Here is a 13,333-nt window from a genome sequence, read left to right as displayed (position 1 = left end):
AATTTTTTTAAATTTTTCGCCTTGCGCTCGCCTCTGATTTGCCTTAAATTCAAAAAAAAGTATTTTTATTTTTTTTTCGCTCGCTCGCTCCTACTTTTTTTGGGCAAAATCCGTAGAACAAATGATCAATTTGTTGTGGCCTTAGTATCATTTTATTCAAGTCATAATACGAGGGACCAACATTTTACCTCGTTACGACGATGCTGAAGATGTCACAGGTCAACTTAACTGGAACATGAGTCATTGTTTGGTCCAAATTGATGTATCAAGCTCATTTTTGATCAAATTCTGACAAAGCAACAGTTTTGAACAAATATCTTTTCACAAATAGCGATATAAACACTGGTCTGGATATACCTCAACATAAGTAAGCCTAATTTTATCACCTTATATTTTGTTTTTATTTGCACCATAATCCGGGATTGTAATGCACTTGTCAATTGTAACCACTGCCGCGCCCACCCCTCGCCCTTGGTTTGGCCTGAAATCGGCGACAATCGATTGTATTTGGTTATAATCGATCATCGAAAAAAATAAAATGAAAAAAAAATATAAGTAGGTGTTCAGATGGTTTCTGTAACAAAATGGCTGATGAAAGCCACAATGAGCAAGTAAAAATGAACTATTTTTTATATAACACTTAATAACTTTAATCATAGATATAACGTATATGCATATAATGATTAAGAGTTTAATAATGTGCATGAATAAAACTTCACTTAAGGTTTTATCTAGTATTTTAAAAAAAACGATTGTACTATCGATAATCGGTTACTTGAGTGGAACCGATTATCGATAGTAAAATTGGAACCGATTCCCAACAGTATTTATTATTATGAATGATCGTCATATTAAAGTACGTTTTAATTATATAAGAAATTAGATTTATCCATATAATGGTTGTACTAAACACGGATGAATAAATAGTATGTATTCCGACATTTTCCCAATGTCCATTAGAGATTCAGTTCAAGATGGCATTAAAATGGGTTAAAGGGCAATTATTTTGAACAATCTTTCTTATTTATATTGAATATAAGGAAAAATATATTTTTCGCTCTTCGCTCGCTTCGGTTTTTATGAAAACTGACAAAAAAAAAAATTTTTTTTTTTTTCGCTCGCTCGCTCCAATTTTTTTGGCAAAAATCCGGGGAACTAAACATTAATTTGGTGTGGCCTTAGGTGATTACATATAACATTAACAATGTATCAATATGAACACTTGTAAGCATAGATATGTGCAAATAATGACTAACTCAGCATTTAACTGGTCAATCACCGTGAATAACGTCTGTGAACGAAGTTCAGGTTCAGGAATCTAGACAATGATGTTGCTCGTGCTCGCGAATTTGTATTACATTGTCAAATTCAAAACATCACATCAGGTTTGTAGTGGTGTATCATCTATGGGTCTAATAAATAATGTTATTTATCCATTTACACGATATGCTATCGTTTAAAGGCATTATATAACTTTCTTTTATCCAGTTAAGTTTATATTGTCGTTTTCCGTTTCAATTGAACTGTCATCCTTGACCTTGTTATTTATTTCACGCTTCGTTAATTTATCAAAGGCTAACAGTCACTGATTTTCGAAAAGAAATTGTTAAATCGGGCAGGGAGATCCCGGGTCAGCATCGTCACCAACGACGCCATTTAAAGTTTCAACCAAACCTGCTACGTTACGAACGTTATCATTGGACATTATTTAGTGTTATAAAGGTAAACTTGAGGTGACCTCTAACGTCATGTTCTCAGATCATACATAACGTAATGAAATGAAGTGAACGTCACGATATGATTTTAATGAGATTGCATCAGTGGCTATATACTAGTGGTTTGAAAAATTGTAATATTGTTATATTTTATAAGTTCCGTACTAATAAGGTAATGAAATAAAGTGAACGTCACGATATGATTTTAATGAGATTGGGTCAACACTAAAGCAAAACGGGTAATCGCTCTTACCCGATATGGTTTCCTTTACCCCATATGTCCTATATTGGGTCATTCACTAACAACGTAACTTAATATATTACCCGTTTTGCTTATCCCGTCGACAACCTGTTTACATGTTTAAATTTTCATATATTCATCAGAATATTCATCGGAATCGGAAAAAAGACGCCATTTTGGTTCCATATATATTTGGTATCCCAAAATGGAAAAATATGGAGTCTCCGCGCTGACCACTCCTAGACCAATGGCGTTGACTCATTTGTGGTTGGAGACGTGATGTAAGGATATATTCTGACAGAGTATTTCGTATACAATGAACAATATTAATTGTTTAAAGAAACAAAAACAAACAAAAAAAAACAATGTTTTCGCAGCATAAATAGGGAATTGATTATGACATTAGGAAATGGGAGCCTCCGACTTGTTACGATGCTACGATGACAACACACTCTTGAGGCGAACGTCACTAGACTCGTTGTTGCATGGCATACCAATTACGAAATATTGATAGTTGTGTAACATATGTTGTCTTGTATCGTTACGTTTATATGGATTGATGTTTGATTGGCCTGAATGATTTTTAAATTTGGCCCCGTTTCAATTAGATATGTTAGTCCTAAGACTTACGTTACATAAGAGTAGTCGGGGACATCCGGGCAGTTACGGGCAGAATCTATGCATTTCATGTTGATACGATACTTTATATTGAAATGCAACTTACACCGAAACGAGCATACGCCTGGCAAAACATTATCTTTACCTTTAAGATCATATTGACACGTGGCCGATGAAAGTGATGAAAGTTTAAGCTACAAATAGATGAACTACATACAGGCAAGTCTCTAGTAGGCCTCAATAGCGTGTGGCATCATTAATTAGAAAATGGAATTTTCAAAAATGTAATACATATATCTTTGTATGTAACGCTTTTGTACCATTTTTTACTGGCCATTTAAAAAGTTATTGTTAAGCAACTTCATCAATCCAGAGCTGGTTTTTCTTCTGTGTAATCGATTAGTCTCATGCAGTTATGCAGAGCACACAATAAAACAAATTACATTGTGTGTTTTTGCGTGTGTTTTTTTCATTGCTGGTTTCACACAATGGTTAATTAGAATGCACAATCATCCATTTTACTGAACTTATTACACCATTCAGACAATCTATGGATTTACAATCCGTTGACTGCCATCATTCACGGTAAGTTTGTTTTCGCAGGGACAAATCACACCACTCAGTCCATGTGTGATTGTAAAGCTCGAAGCCGACGTGATTTATTCTCGAGTCCGTTCTTGTGTATTACAAATGGGTTTGTATAGATATGCCCGACAATGCATCCGTATAATTCATTATGTGTGCGAATATTAAAACCTCAAGAGATCTATGAGCATCAAATTTAGGAACCATTAAGTTTTTTATGTAAAATTTATTATAATGAATTATGGTTTAATCATACTTAAAAGCCTTTGTACAGCCAAATTTGTTCGCACTACTATGATTTTATGATATTCATGAGTATTTTTATATTCATCAAAATTATTATTGATTGATTCCGATGCGTAAACCAAGAAAGAACGCCCTGAACTTGATATGATTTAAGTACCCTTTGTTACTCAACAGTATAAAACAAGCCAATAAACCATCGAATAGAAGACACTTAATGCATCTGTAAAGGTTCCAAGAAGTAGGATATCGACGCCCAGAAGTGGTTACATATATAATATTTGCGGTCATTCAAATTATAATCACTTGTGTTTTCTGCTTCAGTGTACGTGTGGCTATTTGAAATATTATTTTTCATTTGCAACGCTTCGTTGAAAACATGTCTTATCATTCTTAGTTCTGTAATGTAAAACACGGACAAAACTCAACGCATCAAGATAGACGCATAGAACACCACATATCTGATATTTTTAATCTGGTCGTGACCAGGTTCATTTTTGTATTGCGCATTACATCTCGGGTACAACTGTTAATGCCTCGCGTACTGCATCATGGATACACCTGTTAATGCCTCGCGTACTGCATCATGGATACACCTGTTAATGCCTCGCGTACTGCATCATGGATACACCTGTTAATGCTTCGCGTATTGCATCTCGGGTACACTTGTAAATGCCCCGCGTATTGCATCATGGATACACCTGTTAATGCCTCGCGTACTGCATCATGGATACACCTGTTAATGCCTCGCGTATTGCATCATGGATACACCTGTTAATGCCTCGCGTATTGCATCATGGATACACCTGTTAATGCCTCGCGCATTGCATCTCGGGTACACCTGTTAATGCCTCGCGCATTGCATCTCGGTTACACCTGTAAATGCCTCCCGCATTGTATCTCGGGTATACCTGTAAATACCTCGCGTATGACATCATCGATAAACGTTCACTATTACACAATGTTTCATGCATGCTATCTTTTAAATCAAATATTGTTATGTTTTCCTTTTCAAATCGATACTTCGAGTAAATAATCTAACAAGTTTTGAAACTTTCCTGATGAACTTACTTATTAACAACACAATAACGAAAAAAGATTACAAAATGGGAAATTTTATAAGCACAAAGAATGCTGGGTATTTGTTAGTGTTGTAACGTGCCTCATAAATGTAAAATAACCATACAAACAAAAGTTACAAACAAACAATAGATTATTCTGTTTTATAACTGTAACAAAACCTCAGGTGAAAACTGTCAGCTCACTACTTTATTGAGATATATAAAATAAACAACAAAAAATAACCTTCGTCTAGAAACCTTGTTAATTAATGAGTCAGCCAATGAGCTTAATTGTCTAAGTCAATACATTTATCTTAATTGTGTTTTCTGACACAAACGTTGATTTGAACGATTTTACCTAACTTTGTTGTATACACGTGATTATTAGTGTGCTTGAATATATGACCAGTTTAGCCGTACTTAAAGTGTATGTTATGGTCCTTGTATCATGTACTTCATTTCACAAAACACACACAGTGATATACATTTTACCTTTGTTGGTCTCTAATCGTTGTAAACGCATATATTACAATGCTGCAACACAGAAGTCTCAATTCCATATGCAATCATGGGTAATGCAGTATATTTCTTGTAAATCATAAAATATACTCCAAGTAGGGACCGATCGAATTATGTAAGGCAAATAAAGCATTATTCTGATTGTTCAAACACAAATAACAAAGCTCAGTGGGTCAATATAATTTAACACTCTTTTTTGTATCTATCGTACGATGGGTCAATTGTTCAAAACTTCGTTAAAATTAACAACGTGATTAACGACACCGTTGTTAACTTTTAAACGTGAACAAATTGATCATATGCTACTGTTTTGAAAAAAATACGTATGTAGCTATAACAGTTGTTTCAAATCTTGTGAGAAATTCAGCAGATCACAAGTGTATCCATAAAATATCCAAAGCATTTGAAACATATCAAATGCATTACGTTTAACTGAGGGAGTTGGGCCATTATACTATACAAGAAATGTTATATCCGATTTAAGTTGGAATAAAATTTTGAAATTACAATAAACTTTTAAGAGGTTACCGGGCATCAAAGGATCATGTTACTCTTTTCTGAAACATCTAATAACTAACTTATGTGTTGGTCGGCTTGGAGAAATGGGTAGAGGTAAACCTGTGGCGTACCAGTATTAAAACCTTGGTAAACATATACTCAATATTATTATTTCTGTTTCAAAGTTGACGAATTGTCGTCTGTTTGTGAGTAAATGTCGATTGGCGTATGAAAATTGGCGTGAAGTTTCGGGGTTCTCGTGCAGGGGTAGTATCTTAGGTTTGTCGGCGGCGTGTTTGCGCCATTCGAGTTTTCAACTTTGGCAGCAAGTGACGGTATTTGAGAATGTCGGAGTTAGAAAGCGATATTGAAAATTCATCAAGGATTTAAACTGTAAACTGTAATTTGAAGTCAAAAGTCGTATTGCATCTAATATTCTTACATGAGAAGTTTTAGAGTCTGAAAAGGGATATTCAGGAGGACTCGGAGCGGACAACAGAAACTGTTAGAAAAAAGGTACGTGCAGACAATTTCGTGTCGCTGAGAAGTCCGGCTACCTAAAAACTATTTCAATTCAGCACTGAAACTATAGATATTTTAGATGCTGGTAAAAGAGCAATTTAGTTACGAAATGCTCCAAAATCATTAGATTTAATTGATGAAGCTCAAAAGAAATTAATACATAGAAATAAGCTCAAAAGAAAAGCGGATTGGTCGTCGGCTGGTTGGGCTATTCGTGTATGAAAAAGAATGATGTCGCCAGTGACAGTGACGACGATAAAAACATCCGTCGAGCAGAGGACCGCGCAAAATCTGACGAATTGTGTAGGATAGTCAGTTATGATGGCTATAGGGTCACTGACGAACTCTTCGAATACATAAATGAGTTATTGGACCTCATTATGTAGATCGTTTTGCTAACGAATCAAATAAACAATTGCCTCGTTACAATTTCCTTTCTTTGACACCGGTTGATGTTTTCTCTGTACATTGGAAAAAAGAAAATAACTGGTTAGTTCCACCATTTTACCTCATTCCGAAAACCTTGAATTTTCTGCTGTTTTGCAGAGCTATTGGTACTCTTGTTGGACATTACTGGCCTTTACGTCTGTTTTTTTCCTTTGCTATTTTCTGATTGTGATTCAGCTTGATTGTGAACAGTCGTAATAGTTTTGTAAATGTTGACAGTTAAAGATTTGTTTGAAACAGTTCCTAAGATTCGAAAGGGATGAAATCGTTCTAATTTATGATAGGATTAGTTGTGTTATATGGGGATTATTACAACTGAAAATATATTGCATTGTCGTTTTTTTGTTCAATCTATAATTTGTGTTTAGATACTATAAATGAATTACATAAAATGTTTGAGTTGTCACACTGAAGTCATTATGTCATTCTATTTTATGATTTTTTTACTGTATGAGTTTGTTTTTACAGCATTATTTAGCACAGATGTCTGGACTGATGTAAAAACACAAGCTTCATGACTGTTCTCAGATTTAGGGTTGTTAAACCAAATAACAAAAAAGAACCAGCCACCTCTGGTATTTGGAAAAAATACATTGAAAAATGTGCTTCTGAGAACAGTTCCTTAGGAGATTAGAAAAACATACGTTTGTTTATATTTTCTTTTGCAAGTTCTTATCGCACTAGCAAAAATTTAACATAAAGAGGTTAGATATTAAACTTTGTGAAAAATCTAAAACCAATGTTTTGAGAAAAGGAAAATGTGTGTTTTCTGCAAGGACCAGTTCTTTCACTTGTCCGGTAGCTTTGTTCGAACGATATTTGATTTCAGCGCATATTATAACAGATTCTAATGAATACATTTTCCGGCAAGTTTACTTAAATAAAGCATGAACATGTTTTAACAAATTCTGGAAAGCCAATATCTTATTCATGTCTTCGTGACACTTTAAAATAGACTTTTACCACTTTAGGTCTGGACTCTCCAAAATTAAGACTGCACTCTTTCCGTTAAGGTGGTGATTCTACTTGTGCAAATAATAAGGTTTTTGAGGGATTGTTACAAAGACATGGCAGGTGGAAGTCCGTGTTCGCAAAGACCCGGACGGTTACATTAAAGACTCACTGAGTGATCGTCTATTAGTGTCTCAAAAGCTGAACTTGTAATTGAAGTTATCTGTATATTTCACTGTATGTTATTTTTGTTGTCAGAAACAAAATAAAACATTTCTCGCATATGGTTATTACAAGTTTTATGAATTGCTATAGCTGGTGTCGTCGACAGCTTTGTCTATCATGTACTTAATTTATTAGGTGCTTTTACATTTTAAATGATTAAAGCTATGTGATGTTATAGCATGGAGCAATGGAATGCTGTTGATTTGATTAATTTCGAAGGCAGTGGAAGGCTGCCGATTGTGTTGATTTAGACGCAACGTAATGCTGCAGACTGTGGTGATGTCGAAGCGTGGAAATGCTGCAGATTGTGGGTATTTGGAAGCAGCGGAATGCTGTCGACTGTGGAGATTCGGAAGCAGATGAATAAGCTTCTTTTCGGATCTGGATTGATTGTCTGAAAACGTTGTAAAATAATGTGTAACTGACAAAGATGCAGATCGTTACGAAGTACTATTTTTTATGTTATAGCCATTGACTAGTATCTCTCTTTGTTAACTCGATATGTGCTGCCAATAACAAGCTTTACTCCTACTTTGTGTTGTTATTTTTGTATTAATCTACAGATTAACTCTATAAAGCCTACGGTGTATATTTGAATATTTTGATAAGGAAATAATTGTTTTACTGTTGTGTATGTGGTGTTTATACGTTTGTGTCCCAGATCATTAGCGTTTTGACATGATAATTTTTTTAATTGTCGATTTCATGGCTTATCAATACAGTTGTTATTGTATTATTGCGACTTGGCGATCTCACTACTTTAACACGATTTCCCCAATCATAATCCTAAAACTATTTTATCAAGCAAAGGTAAATGTTGCAGGCGAGACGCACGTGCATATCATCCGTTTTGAAAAGAAACGAGACAAAACTCATGTATGCATGAAAACTGTAACTTTAGCAGTCTGCGTATATAACAATTATGGTATCCGTCTTTGTTTTATCGTGCCATTAGCCGTTATATTGATGGTTGATGTCTGGCGACCTCGTAAATTGTTTTCTCATTTGGAATGGCATATCTTATTTCTCACTAATTATTTATATGAACAATGAATACGTACAAAACATTTAAGTTAATGCATACTGTGTTTTTTGTTCTTCACTTCAAATAAAATCGAACATGAAAGGACGTAATTTGTAATATATCAGGGCAAATTAATTTAAATTGTGTCACGCACCTGTGAAACTTGTTTTGGTCCTAGGTTGTGATATGTTTTTCGATATGTGTGTACATATTCTTTGTCTGCTCAAAAAATGTTTTAAAAGACAGAAAACTAATATGGGGACGGCAGGCATCCCAAATTCACATAATTGTATATATAAGATACATTACATGTAAGAAGACAAAGACAACCTGTCATATACTGACAAAAAGTGGATTTACAATTTAGTACTTAGAAGTACCATCTACCTTCATATTTTGAAACAGACCAAGGTGGTTTCGCGTTTTGATCAAAAAAACTTTTTTTATTTTATACTTCGCCTTGCTAGGTAAGGCGATCATAAAGTCATCTTGTTGTGACAACAATATAACTGACATTGTTTATGTTTACTTATACAAGTTAATTACGAATGACATGAATATAATTACGAGAGGTCGTTAACCTTTGTGTATAAACATGAAAACAATTGAATAATTTTAGGTATTTTGATTTTTTGTAATTTTGACGATGTGATGAAAATGAAAAGTCAAGGTGTGGCTTGTTAATAACTTGACTGTTAAATTAGATAGCGCCTTCGCTCAAATGTAGTTATTATTTGCAGCAGAATTCAGTTATTGTTTTAAGGCATGGCCTCAATTTCAAAGCTAAGCTCGCTATTTTTGTGTTTCAATAATTTGCGTAATATTTACTTCTTAAAACGTTTAAAACTTTGCATAGGACTATGTTTCGAGAAATCGGGGCCTTGTATGCATGAAATGAAACAATATATATTGTTTTATTCCAACAAAAATGCTTCACATAGGGCATACTCTCGACTCTTCTGGAAGATTTCCATATCTGCCCACATCTAAATTTGGCAAATGCTATTTTGTGCCTAACTAGAATACGCATTTCTATATAATTTTCTTATTCGTATTTAAATTAAAAGGTCTAGATGTTCTAAGTTTGATTCTACCAACTGCAGAAAAAATACAATGAAAACTTGTTTATCCATTTCTGTATAAAGATATTCATATTTTTTGTTTTATTGCTCAAATATCTTATAACCATGATTTCGATAACATATTTGTACAAGCAAAGGACAAATCATTCAAAGCTCCTTCATTTGGCATCTTGGCATATATATTGCTAATTTCTAACATTACCATTTCTCTTATCACAACACAAATTTAATATTTTGAAATTGACCATATTCTCATTCATTTTCATAAATCTACATCACTGATAAGAACAACTTATGAGCATAGTTTCAGTAAAACTAGTTGATAAACCCGATTTATTTGTTGCATTGACTAAGCTAACTTACTAGGTGGAAAACCTACATTATTTTTGACATTATTTGCGTTTGACACACATTATTAAATCCAAAATCACAGCAAAGGTTTGATCATATTTATGACGTTAGAAAAAAGTAACAGACATCACCTGCACATAAGTAAATCCAGTCTGAGTAATAGACGTGGAGACCGAAAGGTACGACGAAAGGATGCACAAACACCATCGAACACACATCACTACAGCTAGTAATTATTTAACGTACCTTCACCGACAGGAGGCCAATACCCAACACTAAGGTCAACACACTAAACCGAAACGGCTAAGAATGTTTTTAGTTAGTGTATACCGATAGTGTTTTTTGACTGAACGAACAATTCTATATGTTAAATCGTTTTTTAAAACAATTTCACAAATATTCCGAAGCAAACCTATTGAACTGATTTTGACATATGTACGAGGGGGCTGCCGACATGTTACGATACGATGATGACGACACTCTATTGGAGCGAACGTCACAACACTCGCTTTTAAAGCGCGTACCAACTACGTTTTTCGCGGTCGCCCGTAAATTTACGGCAGAATCTATGCGATTAATGTCCCGATACTTTTAACTGAATTGCAGTTTACATCAAAACGGGCCTCTTTACCTTTAAGATGGTTTTTGAAACGTTGCCAAGGATCTTGGTGAATGTTTAAGCTACTGTGCTCGTCATGGCATTCGATTTCCATTTTTTAACAGAGAATACGAATACATGTACATTAAGATGTCTAGAGGACCATCTCTCCAACAACCATTTACAAATAGATGAACTATATACAAAAAAGGTTCAAGCTGGTCTCAATAGCGTTTTACATCATTCGGTATTCGCTATCTTCAAGAAAGTCAAACATCTATCATTGTATGTAATGCATTTGTACCAATTTTATACTGCGCTCTGCCGTGGGCATGTATTTGTTATTGTTAGGCAACTTCATCAATCCAGAGCTAGTATTTTTCTGTGTAATCGATTAGTCTCATGCAGTTATGCAGAGCACACGATAAGACAAATTACATTGTTCACGTTTTTTGTGCATGTTTCACACAGTGGTTAATTAAAATGCACACTCATCCATTTTACTGAACATATTACACCATTCAGACAATTTATGGATTTACAATCCATTGACTACCATCATTCACAGTAAGGTTTGTAGAGACTTAATACCGAACTCAGTCCATGTGTGATTGTAAAGAGAGTTCACTCTTATGTATTGCAAATTGGTTTGTATAGATATGCAAGGCAGTGCATCCGTATAACTCATTATGTGGGCGAATGTCAAAACTATGAGCATCAAATTTAGGAACCATTAATTTTGGTTTATATAACGTATAATGGCTTTATCATCCGTAAAAACTTTATACAGCCAAATGTGGTATTCGCAATCCTATTTTGTAGTCACAAAATGTAATGATATGCATGATCATGAGTCATTATAATTGCAAATATTCACCAAAACATATTATTTGTTTATTCTGATATGTAAACCAAGCATCAACGCCATGGTACGAGTGTGACTCGATATGATTTACGTCCCCATTGCTACTCAACATCACATGACAAGCCAATAAACCATCGCATGTAAGACGAATATGCATGTAATCATCTATTAAGGTTCAATGAAGTAGGATACCAACGCCCATACGTGCTTTACATTTATAATGCTTGCGGTCATTGAAATATTAAACAGTTATGTTTTTTGCTTCAGTGTACTTGTTTCTATTTGATTTATTATTCTTCATTTGCATTCGGTTCGTTTCGAAACAAGTCGTATCATTAACTCATTCTTGGTTCTGCAATGTAAGAAACAGGCAAAACTCAATAAATCAATATCGACAGATGGAATGTCTTTTATCTGATCTTGTTTATCTGGTCGTGACCAGGGTCATTTTTGGAATTCACAAAATATTGCTCGAAGTGTGAAATAAGATTCTTGATGTTAATGTTGATTGTGGCAATGTTGTTGTTGACTGTCCATTAAAAGCAACAGGAGGGACGACCATGCCTTATAGTGCCGTCTAAAAATGAACTATCCATTTTGCTACAAGAAATCAGGACAGTCTCGTGGATTAGCTGCATTGCACCCATCAATGATACCAATATTTGAGGCCCTCGTAGTCTATTTATTTAAAAATATGTTTTAGTAATAAATAGACATAGATTATTATCAATGACTGTACAGATATATTTAATTAGGGCCGCATGAAATGTGCCGCAGTCATGTTAACAGTAAAGTCTATGTATACACTGTAGTCATCAGATATAGAAGGTAAACCCATCTCAGTAATAATTCCTTCAAGCGGTATTCCAAGATGCACTAAATCTGAATATTTATATGAAAAACTACAGAAACATGATCAGTAGCCAAACGTTTAAACATAAACGCCATTTAATGGCAAAGGGTAAAGGCAAAAACATAGGACACAAGAACAAACAATCACAAACCAGAAACATGGAACAATAGCACAAAACTCCATAAACAAACATATGAAGTCACGAAGATCCAGAAACAGAAGCGAGACATTGTATAAGCTGCAAAGCTCACTCTTCTATTATGTCGTGATTGTCTTGTTTTGTGCATTATTCACGCTTTATCGAAACTGTAAATCCTTTGGTAATGTTCATATTTTGTACATCTTAGAAATGTTTTATTAAAGAAATAATGCTTCAACCAAGGGCCAGAAATTAAAAACTAAACTTTGGACATACACTCTTTCATAGTTATAATAAGGTTTCACTCAATTGACCTGTTTTCCATAAAAGTTGTTGTACCTTCGCAATACAATACATTTTAGTACTAATAAGTGTAATCAATGCCATGCACACCATTGTAAAATGAGTATTACAACATCATCATAATAAACAGGATTTCAGAGGAACGTCCTACATTGTTTAAACAATAACATGACAAAGCAAACTCACTAGTTTTGACCACCTTAAAACATTAAAAAACAACAGTATCTAACAATTAAATATAATTGAACGCTGTTAAATTTGTTACAGTCATGTACATGCATCATACATTTCTAATAAACAACATGAATAACAAGATTTCGCAGGCGTAGTAAATGGTGTAAACCACATCCTCCCATGTTATCATCATTCACGCACATACAGCATTCAATTTATTGATTTTTTGCAACTCATCTAAGGGATTGCGCTTAAACAATACTACCACAACTTGATTGAAAATGTTTCCCTTTTTGAATGGTAACTTGTGTCGAGGGGG

This window comes from Mya arenaria, chromosome 1 (assembly GCF_026914265.1).
Source record: "Mya arenaria isolate MELC-2E11 chromosome 1, ASM2691426v1".
NCBI lineage: Eukaryota > Metazoa > Mollusca > Bivalvia > Myida > Myidae > Mya > Mya arenaria.
This window is presented reverse-complemented; position numbering follows the sequence as displayed.